The following is a 19,684-nucleotide window of genomic DNA, read 5'->3' as shown; positions in this document are numbered from 1 at the left end:
AATACTTAAAAGAGAAATTTGTTATTTTGGGAACTGAACCCAAGTATGTAAATATTGTCAAAGATTTGCTAAAATCAATGGATATAAAAATCAATGATTTAAAAATAAAAACCAAAAATCCCTTTGTCTAAACATGTTTAATCAAAAGGGTTGGTGGTAGAACACGATGAGAAATAGTCATTAACATTAGATAATGTAAAATCAAGGGATTATAATTTTAGACTTTGATGTAGATTTGATGAATTAATCAAGGAAAAGAACAAGATTATAGAAGAAAATTCAATTCAGATCTAAATGTTAAAAAAAAAGTTGTTGAAATTTTTTCTCATATACAAAAACTAAAAGAATTTTTTTACTCTCAAATGAATTGAATACATGAATAGTATATCCAATAATGAGGAAAATATTGATGACATGATTTAAAAAATAGCTTCTTAGAAAACATGATTTCTAGAACATTCCAAGAAAATTCAAAGTTTGGAAAATAAAATGGATTTAGAAGAAGAAGAGGTAACTAGTTTAAATGTTGCCTTGAAAAAGAGTTGTGAATTCAAAATTTACAACACTAAATATGATAAAAGGAAATAGATCTTAAAGTGTTGGCACCTTCATAGGAGAAGTTGAGAAAATCATTATAGGATGTTTTCAAACAAGTACCAGGTAGACATTGCTTGGTTTATGCAAAATGTGAAATTTGGGATAAGATAATTCAGCAAATGCATAAATTCAGACCATATTTTGAGTCTTTTCAACAAAATGAAAGTCTTTTGTAGAATGCTTAGATAGACATAAATAAAATATGGCTAGAGATATCATAGAAAGTATAAATCACAAGTAAAGTTATCTGGTTCCTAAACATCGTGACTAAAGAACCACTAATTCCACTTAGGGTCAAAGATAGAGAAATTATGGTTATGAGTGGTGAGAGATAAATGGAAAGAGATATTTGATACAAACTACCTAAAATAAGTGTAATCTAGTGGATAAAGTTTCCAAAGCTTTTTAAGAGTAAATTTTATCCTCTTTGCAAATTAGTCTTACCCTCTCCTTGAACTAAAGATTTAAAATTATTGGGATCTAAAATGTATGAAGAACGTTTGTTGGTATGAAAAAATAATATGGAGCACTCGGAGAATGGAGGGAATCCCTTCGAGGAAATATGTTGTTAATAAATACTTTATGATTTAAATTTATGAATTAGTGTTAATAACCTTTATGAGGCATATCCTCCAATATTGTTTGATTTGTACACTAAGTTGTACATTACTAATAGAAAATGTGTGAATTTCCATTTCTTATGCAAAAGTACCATGTTTAAATTTTAAGAAGTCAACATCATCCCTCAAAGTTGACTCGTCATCATCAAGTAGTAAAACAAAGAAGTAAAGGTTATTGGATGGATTTACTTGTGATAAATGTGTTCCTATGTTCATGGCCTAAATACCAATCGATTATTTTTGGGCCCAACTATGTCATGTCATCCATGATATCTATTTATGGAATTAGTGGTTGAATAATCAAGAAGAAATAGTGATTGAAGGGTTATTTTACTAGAAATTGCACAAAATGTTGCAAAGGGAACTTCGTAAGGCAGTAGTGTAGGAAAGAGTAGCACTGATTGTGAAAATGTCAGCTGCAATATTTGGAGAAAAAGTAAGGATGCAGTTAATAATAAAAACCTATCCTGGAAAACTTTGGTAAAGCTTGTTGGGCATGGAATCCCCCTAAGGCTTGTTTTGGGGCTCAAAGCCCAAATTTTGACTGAATCTTGTAGTAAAGCTCCACGAATTACGGGCACGGGGCACAAAGGTATAATAGAGTCACAAGGTTGTCCACCCTAAGTTTTGTAATGTAATGTCAGCTAGATAGGCCTACCCATGGTCCGTGGACCATGGGATTGTATAAATAGAGCAAGGCTCTAAGTGTAAAGAGAATGAGAGAGAAGAGTAACAGATCTAAATGATTGAGTCGCAAGTTGAAGTGTGTCTTTGGGTCGTAGAGTAGGAGAAAGCTCTGCAGCTAAGTGTGCAGGGCGGAGTCAAGTCTGTAACCAAGGAAGGAATTAATAAAGAGAATTTTTGTCATAATTCTATGTATCTGTTCTCGGATTAATGCATGTTCATTATGATCTGCAAATACACTGCTTGTTTACTGTGCGCACCTGTATGAATGATTTATATTGTTAAGTATAACTTAAAGCACGCAAGTAGGCTAAGATAATCAACTAACATTGGAATATTAGTAAAGTCTTGGGTAATAACGTAGAAGCATGGCATTCAGCCCCTGGGTAGGGTTGCGTGAAGGCAGTATATCAGACTGTGAGGTATGGGAAAGTGCGCTTAGCAACCTGCGCGCAGGGTCAAACCGTGGACCACTTGAACTCATTAGACATCTCCAGGGTGCAGAAACCTGGTTCTAGCACCCTCCCATACTACTTCGAGTGAGACCTCAGTCCGCGCTCCGCGAACTGTTGCCGGAAGGGCCAGTAGTACCGAGATTTGTTTGGCTAACTTAACTCTGAACCTGGTTCAGGCCCCAATAAGCCAACAAATTCTTTCGTTGTCGGGAACAGGATCTGCATAGAGATGTCCGATGTTGTATCACTAGAATCCAACAAAGAAAGGAATTGAAGAGTGGTTGGACAAAAAGATTCACGAGCTTGGGGCGCAGGAAAACAAGAATTCGCGATTATCAAAGGAAGAGTGGTTAGATGGCTACTTATATATGGAGATCCATGAAATTTTCTTTGCATCCTTCCCATTTGAGTTGTACAAGTGGACCGCGAAGCTAGAAAACAGTCAAGGAAGGTGTAGGCTCGACAAATCTAATGTGTGGACTCCAAAATTGGTGCGTAGACTAGAAGCATCCGAAGATAAAATCGCACACGTTTTGGATCACTAGCTCGATCGAATTATAGGAGGATTTATTCCTAGTAGATACTTTAGTCAACTATAGTGAGGCAGAACGACGCTTCCTCAAAGGACCACGAGGTAAGTACGTTAAATCTTTGAACACTTGGATTAAAATTCTACTGGGTGAAAAGCAGGTTATGCGGATAAATTGATGTTTGGGGCTACGCGAAGTGGGAGGATTTACATAAACAAAGGTAGCGCAGAACTAGAAACTGACCCTTTGATTTCACCTCCACGAGAAAGCGAGGAAGAGCTCACGAAGGTCTCACCAAGAAGTGTGATCAGTTTGATAAAGCAGTGAATTTTGTGCATACCACCGCCACCTACACCACCACCAGTTTCACCATCTTCACCCTTGTATTTGCCCACACCACCTCCACCACCACCACAGTTCATTATGGCAAGCACGATAAAATTGTCGGTGTCCAAAGGAGTAGGGAATGAAGATCCAGACCAGTTTTGGTTCATGGTAAGGGTTGTATGGGAAGCACAAGGAGTCATGGATGACAATATAAATAAGGCAATGCTGGTTAGCACTTTGCATGATCACGCGCTGACTTGGTACATTAAGCATTCCAATGACAATCTGAATGTAGGGATTGCGGATATCCAAGCTGCGCTAAACAAGGAATTTAGCAGGCCAAAATCAGAGACACAGTCGATCATCGAATTTAAGGAAATCGCGATGCTTCCAGGCGAGACCCCCTGGGAGCTGGATCAGAGACTGAAGTGTACAATTCGTGAAGCCAACATGACCTTGACGGATGGGCAACACCGTGCATGGTTTGTAGCATCGCTAACACTGCATCTAAGGAACGCGTTGTCATAGCAAAAGCTAACCACTCAGGTCGAGGCCTTGGAGATCGCAATGAGACTGCACGAGACCCCGATACAAGATCCTAACCTGGGAGTTCAACAGATCCACGTGCAGTTGAAAAACTTGTGCCTTGAGATGCAGAGTTTGAAACAAGACAAGACGGCTCGCCCAGAAGCACGCGAGGAGGTATGGTGCGTAAAGTGCAAAGGTCAGGGACATGACAAGGACCATTGTCCAGTCTTCACGAACTACCTGGCAGGAGGAGGACCAATGCCATTGAGACCGGAGGCACAAGTAGGACCGAGTGCATCGCCTACATTATGGTGCACGATTTGTTAGATATGAGGGAAGCATGCTACAGATAACTGCCATCTATTACAGAAGTATACGCAGAATTCCCAGTGGTTGTTTTGTAATTTCTGCAGGTCAGTAGGCCACGATGAGTGCACCTGTAGAAGTTATGAACTGATGATGGATCGGACTCCTACCTACAGAGTTCAGACTGGAACACGGGCCCTTAATCAAAATGCAGGGATGGCACGCACTAGATTTCAGGGGTGCGAACAAGGTCGAGGTGGAATGGGACCAGGAAGAGGTCACGAACAACTGATATATTACAATTGTGAAGGACCAGGGCATTATGTCTGTAATTGTACACGAGACCATCATGCTTATATTACCCAGTTTGATCATGAGACAGAGGATTGTCCCACGCTAATAGCGAGGTTGCGCGATAAAGGAGCACTCCAACCTCCCCAGACTCAGAACCTGTAGATGATGAGGTCTGAGCCACACGAGGAAGACCCGAATGTAAATATCGTGCTCTGAAGTGGTATCACGACAAGAGATGACAAACGCAAGCAGCCCGAAGAGACTGCCTAGGTTTGCAAGGCTCCAATGAAGGAACCAGAATTTGATTTAGAGCATGTTAAGGAGATGTTCATGGAAGTTAAGAAGAGCTTTGCGGAGGCCTCCACTTCAGGAAGTAAAGACAAACTAGAACCGGAAATGGACCCATCAATGCTCACTACATTTTTGTAGACATGCATGAAGCTGTTGCGCGACAACAAGGCTGTGAAGGGGCTATAAGAACTCATAACTAGATGTGCTGGGACCATGCCAAGAGAACCACGCATAGTCCAGAAGCTCGGGAATCACACAATGTGAACAGAGAGAGATATGAGATTGACCATGCAAATCGGGGAATATGAAATGGACCAAGTGATTTTGTATCTAGGATCGGACGCGAACGTCCTACCAAAGCAAACATGGGAGCGCATGGGCAGGTTTTCACTGCAATGGTCTCCTATTAAATTGTGAATGGCGAACCAGAAAAAGATACTACCTATGGGAATATTACAGGGAATAATGGTAGATATCGAAGGTGCGAGCGCGCTTGCAGATTTCGAAGTGATAGAGATTGTTGATGACAGAAATCCCTATCTCGTGCTATTGGGAATAGATTGGGTCACTGACATGAATGAAGTGATAAATCTAAAGAAGCGCAAGATGATTTTTGAGAAAAAGTCACTGCGCGTAGTGGTACCTTTAGACCCTGTGGAAGGATCGCGCTACACAAAGCCAGTGCGCGACTATGATAGTGATGACGATCTAGACTGTATCTACAAGATAACAATGCGGGAGAAAGACTAGGTGAATCCAACAGCGGATGGCAGACTCTCGTGGGAGCACAAAAGCTCTTGCACCTCATATTCGAACGAGGAAATAGAACGATGGCATAATCGGTTACACGAGGTAACCACACTCAACTGTAACATGATGACAAGGTCACTGCACTGCGTGGCAACAGAGGTAAGAGATCTACCTATGTATGATGGGTTGAGCAAGGTGGATGATTTCCTGAACAAATTTGAAAGAGAAGTACTGAAATAGCAGCGTTTCGACACTCTAAAATGGGTACTGTGCACTACGCCCGCATGATGGTGGTGTACACATCAAAGAAGTTTTGAGAACTGTCACGAATGTAGAAGGATGATGTGCATGCAGTTTGCGAAGCCTCAAATGCGCTAACAAACAAATATGATGGACGCGATGGTCCATGTACACACCTTGCGAAATGGACCAAGGTCTATGGAGAAGAGGCACAACATGAGTGGGTGCACCTGTTCTGTCATACCCTGGATATCATACCCATGAATTGGTATACTAAGACAAAGCTCTGCCATGGCACGAGCGAATGGGATATCTTGCGCAAAGGATTCTTGTTAACCTTCACTTTTGAGGATCGTTGGTGGGATACTGTTGATGATGCGCTACAAGCAGTAAAAGCAGCTATCTTCAAAATACCCTAGGAGCCAATGGAAGTGCTTTAGCCGGAATGGGTGACCCAACTAAGCTGCGCGCTGGAGTGTTACAATGTAAACATTGAGGAGGATGATGAAGATCCACGAAAAATTAACATTCCAGAAACTAAAGGATATCGCGAGGTTCAAGGACCATTGATTGAAGATCCTGACATCATCGCACCAGTAAAAACGAAGTAGGTAAACATTGGGATGGAGGCCGAACCGAAGTATGCAACGCTCGGTGACTATTGGGATGATGCCACGTGGATAAGGTCATTGAGTTACTTCGCGAGTACCAAGACTTATTCCCGACCAAGATTACGAACTTAAAGGGGATCGTTGGTGATTTAGGGATGATGAAGATCACCCTAAAACCTGACGTGAAACCAGTTAAGCAGAGGCCTTACCGCTTGAATCTGAAGTACAAGGAAAAGGTCCACGTAGAACTAGACAAAATGCTCGCAACCAGAATTATTGAGCCAGTGGAAGAATCCGACTGGGTAAGCCCTATGGTAGTGCAGGAGAAAAAGCAGAAGGGCGAGATAAGAATATGTGTGGACCTCAGGAAGTTGAATGACACCTGTGTACATGACCCATTCCCAACTCCATTCACAGATGAAGTATTAGAAAATGTCGGCAGGCAAGAAGCATATTCTTTCACCAATGGGTTCTCAGGGTAGCATTAGATCAAAATCGCGCCGAAAGACGGGAGCAAGACCACCTTCGCCGCTAAATGGGGCTGCTTTCAGTACACTGTTATGTCGTTTGGGGTTAAAAAACGTGCCAGCCATCTTTTCGCGCATAGTTGTTGCAACCTTCAAAGAATATATCCACAAGTTCCTCGAGGTCTATCTGGATTATTGGATTATCTTTGGATTGGTTAAGCACCATGTAGCAAGCTTACGCTTGGTGCTGGATACTTGCCGACAACACCAGATTGCGTTGAACCTTAAGAAGTGTACATTCCTCGTTCCCTTTGGGAACCTATTGGGACATGTGGTCTGCAAACAAGGACTAATGGTAGACCCCACAAAGATTGTGATAATTATGAATTTGGAAGCACCACTAAGTGTTAAACAGTTGCATGCTACCTTGGGACACAGAGGGTACTACAGGAAGTTCATTAAAAGATATGTCCATATCACCGCGCAGATGGAGAAACTATTGAAAAAGGATATCACATTCTACTAGAATGATGATTGCGTGAAGAGCTTGGATGTCTTAAAGGGGAAATTGGCCTCCGCTCCAATCCTGGTCTTCCCAAAATGGGATGTGGAGTTTCATGTCCATGTTGATGCGTCATGTATCATGCTGGGAGCGGTGCTCACATAAGAGGGCGAAGAAGGCTTGGATCACCCTATCGCATTTGCAAGTCGTAGATTGTCCAAAGTTGAAAAGAACTATTCCACAACTGAGAATGAGGGACTGGCTATGGTGTACGCGCTCCAAAAAGATTGGCACTATTTGCTAGGAGGACATTTCAAAATGTATACAGACCATTCCACGCTAAAGTACTTGGTCAATAAGCCTGTGTTGGGGGGGCGCATATGTAGATGGCTCTTATTGTTCCAAGAATATGACTTTGAGATCGTGGTAAAACCTAACCGCCTAAACGCAGAAGATGATCACTTGTCATGTATTGAGATGGGCGAGGAACCTACTAGTTTGGAGGAAGGATTATCTGACGCATAGCTCTTTGTTGTGCACGTCACAGACAGACACTTCAAAGATATAATCCACTTTCTGACAACAGGGACTTCGCCGAAGGAATACTCCGTCCTACAGAAGAAGGAATTGGTGGTGCGCGCGGTATATTTTTCTGTCATCGCAGGGCACGTATACAAAATGGGAAATGATGAGATATTGCAAAGGTACGCACCTGAATTTGAATGAAGTCAGATCCTCATGGAAGCACATGGGGGCACTGCAGGAGGACCTTATGCATGATGAGCAACCACACAAAATATTCTTCGCGTAGGGTTGTGGTGGCCAACCATTCACCGGGATTCAAAAGCACATTGTAAGGCCTGCAATATATGTCAAAGGACTGGTAAACCATCACAGAGGTACGAGATGAAGTTGAATCCACAGATGATGTTGCAGCCCTTTGAAAAGTGGGCAATCGAGAGTCAAGGCGTGTAGTGATATAACTAGCTCATCTGGCGTAGTTGTAAGATCATTGTCTAGGTCAGTTTGGGGTTCACTCGCTTCTTCCTTAGGCACTTCAGTGGATGAAGCTTCATCAACTGAGCTATTTTCAGTAGCATCAATTTGAAATAATTTTGGTTCCTTGCATTTATGTCCTAGGGAATACTTTTCATAACAATAGTAGCAGAGTCCTTGTTTCCTTCTTTTAGCCATTTCTATTGGCGACACCTTTTGAACCTTAAGTGTTTTGGTGTGACCCATAGCCAGGGTGGTACATGCCTTTGCGACAAAATTTGGATGATTAGACTAGGAATTTAAGGATAATTCTGCATCTAAGGCCTTACATCACACGCCCAACCAAGTAGCTGGGTGATGTATTCATACATTGTATTGGATTTCTTCCTTTAGGCCACTAATGAAACATTCTAAGTAAAAGTCATCTTCTAGTCTATTAGTTCTGATGGCCAATTGTTCAAAATCTGCAATGTAGTCCCTTACTGTACCTATTTTCTTGAGCTTAGCGAGACAACTCAAAAATTAAGATTCTCGATCAAAGCAATCACATAAGGCTTTTGAGAACATGTTCCAAGTTTTCTTCCCTGGATAACATTTCTGATGCCACTGCCACCACTGTCATCTCTCTTGGTCCAAATATGGGGATCCCACATGTATTAGTTCCATCCTTGCAGATATTATTAAGGGTGAAACACTGTTCCATTTGTGCCACCCATACTGCGGGGTTAGAGCCATCAAATTTGTACATGTCTAACTTGGGTGTTTGGTGGCTCAAAGATTGGTGAGCTCCATGGAAATGAATGTGATGGTTAGATTCTCCTTCTACGTGTGCATCAACACTAGGTTATCCCCTCATGGGTTCGTGGGACTTCTTTAGGTTAGCTAATGCTTCAGTGATGTTGTTAAGGGATGCCTAAAAGGTCTCAAATTTTTGCTCGAGGGCTTCAACTCTCTCCATTGCCTTCTTTGCAACCATAACTTGAGACCTAGTACCATACATACACTAGCCCCAGTTAAATTTTGAGCTTACTTGAGAGTAGTATGGTTGGAAAGAGGGCAAGCTTAGGATTCTAGTGACGTGGGTCACTTGAAGGCACATCGAGAAAATTTATGTACTACCTGAAAATTGGGGCTTACAAGTGAATGATACCATTACGACCAACTCATCATCTTGAATTTATGGGATTGGTCTCTTGCAAGCATCCGAAAATGGCCCCAATTTTTTTTTTATTTTTTTTTTATATTTTTTTATACTTTGAAAGGAGTTTCACTCCTCTGATCAATACTGCAGTGGCCAAATTCCAAATAACTTGATACTACCAAACATCCTGCGAAAATCGGGACTGGATCGTAGTAATAGAAACGATAATCTGATCTAGAATATAATAGCCAAAACCCTAACTGCACAGAGAGTTTGATCTGCATTGTGAAAATCACAACTGTTGAATATGATCTATATGACGACAAAAAAACCATAACTGCTGGATTTGGTCTGGTCAGCAACAATCAAACCTCAACAACTGGATCTGATCTAGAAAAAAATGTTGGGGTGATCTTTAGATAAATGAAGGAACTATGGTCTCAAAGGAGTGTCAGGTGCTACAAATTTCAATATACACAGGGGTCCAACAATAATACTCAACCCAATCTTTCAGGGTGCTAACTAAGGAGGATCGACCATACCCTTAGCTGTACTACCTGACTACCCTATTGTATGTGCGGTAATCTCCCCGAGTGTTGTTCTCAGTGTATTGTAGCAGCAAGACAACCAAAGACTTATCTAAGGTTAGCTTTAAGGTTACCCTAGGGGGTTTCTGATATACCCAAGTGTACGTGGAAGTGCAATCCATGCGCAGTTTTGTCTAATGCGCTACTACTCGAAAGGGTACCCACAGGGGCTATAAGGGAGTCCAACGAGCATGACCACCTCTTGTAGTTACTACGTGCATGCCTTGCCAAATTTGCAGGTTTATGCACTCAACGACATATCCCGTGGTTTAAAGATGTCAGAACATGTATCTAGCCAAAAAAAAAATTATGCAAAAATTAGAGGTACAACTAGCCCTGGAAAGTGATCTGATACCACTTATTATGCACTTAACCTACAAGAAAACCATAATACAATAAATACCAAACAATATATACCAAAACACAAAAATTTCACATGAAATGAGTTAAGTTGGAAACGTATTTTATTATCGGAAGAAAAATACAATGTTCACTTGCCTCTTCGAGGGGGCAACCTCCAATAAAGCAATGCTCAATTACAATAAGACGATGATTCTTCCCTTACTTTCTTAGACTATTTATCACTTAATGACATGCAAAACCCTAACTTCTAGTGGTCCCTTGCATAACAAAGGTTAACCACTTTATTTATTAACTATGGTCCATTTGTAACTAATTGTGGTCCCTTTTCTATAATGTGGGTCAACCACTTACAATTATTATTAACGTGGATAACGTCTTACGATATTTATTGACTCAACTAAATAACTATGAATTTGACTAGGCCCCTTAGGCTTATTACATAAATAAAGGGGTTAGGATTGGATCGTAACACTGTGATACCACTTTTCAACGCTCCCTCCCACCCCCTCGAACCTTCTCAAGATGTGGGAGGTATTAACTATTAATTAACCTGACCTCCATGGTCTATTATGAAGATGAGGTTACACTAATACTTTTAATTCAAAACTTATAGAATTATCTTTTGATATCACCATCATATTCATCTCATTGAGAGCTTTCCAACAATATAAATTTAATCTAAATTTGACTTATGATCAAAAGTTACACCCATTTGAAGTTTGACCAAATAGCTAGTGCTATGCTAGCAATAAATGCCACATGGAACCCACATGTGATCCATGAGGACCTGCCATGTCATCCCTAGCAGTCTCCCACCTCTCACATTTCCTATGTGGCATCCACGTAGACGTGTATTCAACCTATCAACCCATTGCACGTGTGCCTAAGGTTATGGGTTTCACCAACCCAAATCCATCACATTTTCAATCATTCTCTATTATAACCGATATGCCTCACCACGTCATCTTGGTCATGGGTCTTTTCGACTTCATGCTATTTCATCTATTGAAACTCTTGGGGTTGTGGACACATCATCCCAGCGGAGTCTCACCTGCGCATACATCAACATGTCACAACTCCTTCTGACTTCACCCCATTTCAATCTATTGAAGGGCACATGGTCACACACAAGTCAATTTGGTCTCAACTTCATACAAAAATGCACAAACTCAAGAACCTAGGAGGGTCCCAAGCATGCTCATGTCATCTCGTTCACAATATTTCCAAAATACGCCCGTTTCAAACTTTCTCAAAGACCCTGAGGATGTTCACATGTCATCTCAGTCCCGACTCCTCCGACTTTGCCCCAAATTAATCTACTTAGAGAGTCTATGGTTGTAGGCCTGCATAACCTATCATACCACATTTTAACAACATATGACTAAGGAGAGATGACCACTCTATCTCCTACTCTAAAAAATTATGGCATAAGGACGCGAGGTCAAAATACCACTGATGGCGAGTGATTACCAACAACGAGGGTAATCTCTCCAAAGCATTAGAAAACAATTATTTTTGAGACAAAGGATTGACGATTTGATGCAAGGGAGAATACAATTCCAACTAAGGAGCACACCTCGAGAGAATTATTGATGATAGTTTTGAAGATTAATAGCAAGAAATGAATTAGAGAACTTAGAAGTTTTTGAAATCACACATCTAAGGAGAATTGATAGGTAACATGGTCTTATTATTTCCAAAATAATTTGAGCAAATAAATTATTGATTGCAGGTAGAATCAAGTGAAAGAAGGAAATTGTGGCAAAAGAACCTTGGAGTAGATATTACATAATAGAGAGAAGAACAATTTATAGTTGAGGTTGGGTAGATGATGTGGTGATGTAGATCATTTATACAGAGAATGATTGCAAATACGGTGGAGTTGGGATGGTGACAAATCCCGATAACACATTGGATCGGGTCTCTCTTGGTCAGACCAAGATAAGTCAAACCTACAAATGAACATTGTTAGCACAAGATTGATATAACCTCAATTTTTTCCATTGTTTTTCCTTTATGAAGGCTGATACGACACATGTTGCATCAAATTGCAATAAAATCCAATTTTGGTTGTCTCGACATAGAATTTGTATACATATACCAAGCATTTAGAACACCAAGAAGCAACAACTCATAAAACCACAAAGATCAAGGATACATAAGGAAGGATATTCTCAATATCTTCATGCACAAATTCTATACAATTCTCGCATGATTTACAAAGAATTTGTCCTTACTTCTCTCACTTACCTCTCTCAGTATTTTGTGCCTTTCGCCTTGCTATTCCACTCTAACTCTATATCCTTTATAAATTGAAATAGAGCCTGGAATAAAACTACCAGATCCTTTTAGATCCGAAATATTTAACATAATGTATAACTAATTCCTAAGATTCCATAAAGCCCCAGAATCTGCTTCAAGGAAATTTTGATTATAATACTTGGCACTTTCAATCAAATCAACCATATTTGTGTAGATCCTTCTAGATATATTTACATAACTAGAAAATAAAATAATTGCATTAATTACAAATCCATATTCTTTGAAAATTCTTTGAGGTTTCCCAAATCTAATTAAGATATTGACTTCTTGTTGACCTAGGGTAAGATGCTCATGGGTCAAAGACACATTCTAGTAGTTTTTTAAATACACACAGTTGGAGAATCCAAGATCATAGTAGGCCAATGGAAACCCGATTGAAGGCCATAGTAGGCACACTTTTCATTAATTTCAGCTATTATATTTTGTAAATTGATTCCTTTTTCAGATGTCCTTTCCTGAGTTTATGTACTTAGTAGCATAACAAAATCCTCAGTGAAGGATTTAAGTTACTTTTTGAAACACTTTTCTATGGTGGACACGTTGTTGTTTAAACCCATCCATAGACTTCATTTTGTATCACTTTGTTGTACAACTAGCTTGTAGTCTTTTCAATGCAAAGATTTTACCCACTCATGTTTAAAAAAAATCAATAGAATCTTCATTATCTAATGATACAACAAAAATTGACGCTCACATGCAATTTTTAGCAAAAATGTTGATCCCTTGTGAAGTCTTTTGCTCCTAGTTACATCGTAAGGCGTTCCCTTTGGGAATAATCCCCCTACGTGCCACTGTATACTATTTTGCATCATTGATCTGATGTGTTAGATGATTAAAAACATTTATATCATTGGATCATCATAGGCAGTGGAGAATGTAGGTGCACTGAAAGTTCGTTACAGTAATGACCCATGTCACTCTAAATCCTAAGAGACAATAAAAAGGTTACAATATTGACCCATGCCGCTCTGAATCCTGAGAGACAGTAAACAGGCCGGAAGGGATTTTGCCCCTAGATTGTTTAGGTGTTGTGTAGTATCCCCATCATAACCCCCTCCGTAGCTATGGCTTGTCTGAGGAGGGATCTCTTCCTATTCCATTAGTTCTGATTTTTCCCATCCCCTTATTTTGCAATGGTCAATGATCTAGGCATTGCAAATGCACCCATCTACTGGTCCATTGACCATTCTTCTGTGTTGTATAGATTCGAGGTGTGGGTAGCTCCATATTTTGTGGTTAATGAGAATGGGAACATGGTTGTTTGACCTCGTGGTTCTCAGACTCTTCCTTTTGAAGAAATCGATGTGATGAAGGTGATGAAGAAGGTGGTTGGTTCCAAATATTTTGGAGGGATAGGAATGTTGGCACCACTTATTATTAGGTTTCCTGATGTGCTGAAGCACAAGCTGGAATCTATGTAATCAACCTTTGATTATGAAATGCAAATGTAGTTGTATGAGCCTAGTGCATTTATCCTTGTAAATGCAATCAAGATCTATATGTTGTGGAGAACATTGTGGAGTTTGGAAATCATAGACATTGTTAAGAAATTGCAGAAATTGGGGATCCTGGATTATCTCTAGCTTCTTCATTTCTATATTCGGTCTCATATCCCATGCATTGAAGTTCTTAATGATGGTGTTAGCAAAGCGACGTATATATATTTTGATCTGGTTAAGATGGGCGCCAATATGAAAATCATTAACATTGGAGGGGGGCTTGGTATTGGTTATGAAGGTACCAAGTATTTTTCTCTATGATTTGTCTGTTTCTTACAACCTAGAAGAATATGCAACGGTTGTGTTCAAGGCAGTCCATATGGCCTGTAACCAGAAAGGTTTTGGTGTTTGATGTTGTGTCTGTGCATGAAAAAAATGACTTTGTATCTGTAGCTATGGCTGGAATGAATTTGAAGCCTATGGTGGATGATTTTCTTGAGGAATTAATGGGTGAGTATAAGTCGGTCATTTCTTATACTACCATTAGGGATTTCCACAAAAGCCAAATCTGTGTAGAGCATATGCAAGCAAGGTTCCTGGATTTGTTCAAAGAAGGGAACCTGGGGCTTGAATAGTTGGCCACTGTAGATGGGATGTGTGATTTCATATATTCTCCTCGCGAACAAGGGCCCGTCGTGTGTGACATAAATTTTTCAATATTCAAGTCGATTCCTGACTTCTAGGCAATTGGGCAGCTATTTCCAGTTATGCATATACATAGGTTCAATGAGCAGCCCATTGTGCATGTCATTCTATCAGACCTCACCTGTGACAATGATGGAAATGTGGACACTTTCATATCTAGTGATGACAGTGGTGGAACTCATGGATTTCCTTTGCATTCTTTCAAGGAAAGGAGAGAGCCATACTATTTGGGAATGTTCTTGGGTGGGGCCTATCAAGAGGCATAAGGAGGGTTCCATAACTTGCTTGGTGTTCCCAATGTTGTCCATATGGTGTAGGGAAGTGGTCCTTATTTCTTCGCCATAACCAAAGCATTTCATGGTCAGGCCTCATCTGATGTTCTTTGTTTGATGATGTATAACCCAACATGATGTTCAATTCTCCCAAGTGCCGCATTGATGACTCCCTGCAACTAGATGCCGATTGTGACCTGGACTCTTCCATATCCAACCTTAACACCATTTCTTCCACATTCTCACATAAATTTTTCAATATTCAAGCCAATTCATGACTTCTAGGAAATTGGGTAGTTGTTTCTAGTGATGCATATCCACAGGCTCAACGAGCGGCCCACTGTGCGTGTCATTCTGTCAGACCTCACTTGTGACAACGATGATAAGGTGGACACTTTCATATTCGACAACGATGATGGTGGAACCCATGGCTTGCCTCTACATTCTTTCGAGGAAAGGAGTGAGCCATACTATTTGGGAATGTTCTTGGGCTGGGCCTATCAAGAGGCACTGGGCGGGTTCCGTAACTTGTTCAGTGTTCCCAACGTGGTCCATGCGGTGCAGAGAAATGGCCCTCAATTGCTTCACCATAACCAGAGTACTGCCTGGCTAGACCTCAACCAATCTTTTTCGTTTGATGATGCATAACCCAACATGATGTTAAGTTCTCTCAAGTGTCACATCAAGGACTCCCTACAACTAGATGACGACTGTGACCTAAACTCTGCCATCTCCAACCTTAACACCATTGCTTCCATATTCAAATCTCTACCATACCTCTCCTCCTCAACATCCACCTCTTCCTTCTTCACTAATGACGATGAAGAATCCCATGACCATGACCATGGTACCTAGTAACCCTACTCTATGCCATTTGATGAAAATCGACCATTCATTTTCCCTAAATTTTCAGCTAGATCAGGTATAGTTAGGTATGTAAGTACTTTCTTCATTTCTAGAGGGTCATTTACAATAACAACAACAACAACCACCATTTTTTGAACTTAAGTATAGAACAAGACAACAAAAATCATTTGAGATGTAAAGTCATTTCTTAGTGCTAATTATATAGGCCATTATGTAGCTTTTGAATCGCGAGTTCCTTTTATTTGGTTGTAACCCATAATTAGAAGGTTAGTGGGCATGCTCTTAACTGTTCTAATAAAAAGACAATCTTGATTTTCGATCTCTCATTTTCGAATGTGAAATTGAAATGGATGCATCTAAGTTAATTTTACGTGTGATGCAACAGAGTAATGAAAGTGTTGGTATAGTTATAACAATTGGTCTACTTACATTGTTAAGAGCCCCCATTTGAGGAACAATTGCAACACATTTAAAATCATTTTTCATCCCCTATCCAAACATTTTGAAAATGTATATTCCCCTTAAGATAACTTTGATGGAAAAATTTGAAAATAGCTTAAGGCAGCGGTTATTAGAAAGATATCATTCCTCTTTGTCTGAAACTGGCTAGAATCTTAAATGATATTGAAAATTTTCTAATTTTTTGGAAGAAAAATACCTAGACCTTAAGATTAGGTCTCTAGGCTTGATCTAACCATCATATACAGGTGTGGTTGGATCTGTCTATTGAGAATTTCCCTGGTGACTTCGACCTTCATTGAGAGAGTGAAAGACTTTTGCATCTAGTGAACCCAAAAAATGAAAGCAGTAAAAAGAAAATGCTTGGCCTTCTATAGTTGAAGGAAACATCAACGAAGGCTTCAATCCATACTAAACAAAAACAAAATCATGTGGGCATAGATACATTCTATTTGTTGCATGCACTCAAGACCCCTCTCTAATTCTGTATTCAACGAGCCATCCTTCAGCGAATCAATTTCGGGAGTCAATGAACAAACAATCTTTCAGGGTCGATATGAAGTAGGTGTACTAGGGCCTAGGCCCACTATTTCCTACTTTCTCTCTAGTGGCCCGAGATTTATATTTTGAGGTATGTCCATCAGGACGAACTGTGGGAACTTCATTCTTAGCTCCATATTTGGTTCTTTGTAGTTGGTATACTTGCATTGTTAGCAGATGCAGGATAGTAATGAAGGTGCGACAATACTCTACCAGTTGGTATAAATTTAAATGAGTAGTGAAAGTGTGACATAACACTGGTAGCTGGTATACTTGCAACTGAGTAGTGAAGGTATGATACAATTCTGGAAACTGGTAAACTTGCATCATTAGCAAATGCAGAGGTGTAATGAAGGTGTGATACAACTCTGGAAGCCAGTATACTTGCATTGTCAACAGATGCAGCTGAGTAATGAAGGTGTGATAGCACTAGAAGCTGGTATACTTGCATTGTCAATAGATGCAACTGAGTAATGAAGGTGTGGCACAACCCTGACAACTAGTATACTTGAAAGGTCAATATATGAAACTAAGTAATAAAGTTGTGACGCAACCCTAGCAGTTTGGTATACTCGCATTGTCCACAGATGTAGTGAGTGATGAAGGTGACACAACTCTAGTAGTTTGGTATACTTGCGTTGTTAACACATGTAGCTGAGTAATGTAGGTGTGATGCAGTTACAACAACTGGTATACTTGATATAATTCTAGTAGTTAGAGTACTTACATAGTTAACAACTCCCAAATGAGTGGTAAACCTAAGCATTGGCTAGGGTGGAATGTTAAAGGAGCAATATATTTACTGTGAGAAAGAAAATCATAGGTACCAATTAACTGCCTCCTAATGGATTTGAGTTAATTTTACCCTGCGACGCAACAAAGTAATGAAAGTGTTGGTATCTTTATAGCAGTTGGTTTAATTACATTGTTAAGAGCTCCCATCTAAGGAAAATTTGCAACCATAAGGGAAGGGTTGGAAGGAAAAGTAGCGTGGTTATTGTGAAGAAGTGAATTAGAACTACCAAATTATCAAAGTTAACTATATTATGTGATGTAGTTGGGTCATGAAGATGTGACATAGGTGTACCAGTTGGTATACTTACATTTTTAACACATTTTTAATAGACCTTAACTGATGAATAGCAGTAACCATTGGTGAAGTATAGGAAGGCAAGTGGTTTGGTTTTTTTGAACAAGTGGGTCAAAACTACAAGTTATGGAGAATGACGTACTACATGAAGAGGATGATTAGAAAAAGGGAAGAGTAGTGGCATCCATGAAATTTCATCAATATTTGAAGCAATTGAGTAAAAATCAGATGTTGTTTGGTACAAACCTTTTGTTCCATCTGCAAGTTGTCCTCCAAGGTTCATTTTAGGCCTTCATTTACATTGCTTTTCTATCTCCAGAGAAATTCCACCAATGTTTGAAGCACTTGATTAAAACTCAGAATAGAATGGTTGTTCTATCATGTTAAATTGTTGAGTGATTAACTCATTCTTTATTTCCTATCCCTGACTTTTCATGGGCATTTGAATGGATCAGTTTGTTTGGATTTGTTGGCTAATCGAATTTTTCTCTCTCTTTTGTGGTCAGTACAATAATCCTCTACCAGATCTTAATTCCTCCAATTACTCTGAACTTCAAGGGTCATTGACTGATTGGAAGAATTATTTGTTCTTCTTCAAATATTCCTGTACAAACTCCTCTCTCATTTCCAACTTCATGTCAATTATTATGAACTTCAACAACCCTTCAGTCTGACTGCCTTCAGTGTCAATGTCTGAACATCCACTAAGAACATCCCATGTCGTGCTTGCCTTCATGGTCACTAATCACTTCTCCTACTGCAACTTTTTTCCAGGATTGTCTTTGGTTTCCATATCAAAATTAATTGTGATCCATGCTATTAATGGGAGTCCAAACTTATTGAGGTGATAGTAGACTCTTAACCTTCATTTCTCTTTTTGACATAATGAAATTGAGAAATTGAATCAGGTGTGGTTGGTCAATCATTGAATGTAGCAATTGAAGTTGTCTTTAAAGAAATGGCAGGTAAAACAGCCTTATTTTTTCCCAACATCATCAAATTTATCCTCCACCAGCAGGCAAGGAGGGGTATACACCTTCATAACTGATAACAATCTTGTAACTTTCTTAACATCATTGCAAGCCACCTCCATGGATGTGATAAGAAAGGAAGCATAAAATCATTTTCTACAAAGATAGCCAAATGCTAGAGATACAAAGGGCAGTGGGAGGAGTAAGGGTGAGTAATAGAATTTTTTCATTAAAAAGTACCCAAACATGGTAATTTGAGATAGAAGAAAAGTTTCCAGGATCATGGTGTGCATATGACATCACATACACCCATTACTCTCATAAGATGTAAAATACATGTTCAATGCCTGCACACATGAAAAAGGAGGTTGTTAGCTTATACAACACCTCAAAATTGACATTTATTTGTTTTACGGCAGCGCATACTTCCTTCTCTCAATTTCTTTACCTTTTCTTCTTTATCACATGTCTCCTTCATATGGATATTTATGCACCAATTTCCATTTGTTATAAACAAACAAGGTTTATAGAGAAAGAGAGTCACCTGATTCTAATACACAAACCATCCCACAGAAAAGTACATAATAGTGAAAGGAAAGATCATGGGAGCAATAACAGAGTAGCATAGAGCAATGGTGATGATCAACATATCATTTGGAATGTTGGTAGAATAGGCAAGACTAGGAGGAACCCAACCCTCTTTTAGATCTGCTTTAGCCTTACAAAGATG

General features: G+C 39.6%; 2 pseudogenes; both read left to right on the top strand.

The window, feature by feature from the left end:
- LOC149264327 (uncharacterized) overlaps positions 1-14,139 on the top strand; it is a 102,731-nt pseudogene extending 88,592 nt beyond the window's left edge.
- A 4-nt stretch (positions 14,140-14,143) lies between these two features.
- On the top strand, positions 14,144-15,165 carry LOC149264326 (arginine decarboxylase-like; annotated as a pseudogene).
- Positions 15,166-19,684: the final 4,519 nt, after the last annotated feature.

The sequence above is a fragment of the Pinus tabuliformis genome, chromosome 6 (assembly GCF_031772625.1).
Source record: "Pinus tabuliformis cultivar Carrire ecotype Pingquan chromosome 6, CPIR1, whole genome shotgun sequence".
NCBI lineage: Eukaryota > Viridiplantae > Streptophyta > Pinopsida > Pinales > Pinaceae > Pinus > Pinus tabuliformis.
This window is presented reverse-complemented; position numbering and strand designations above follow the sequence as displayed.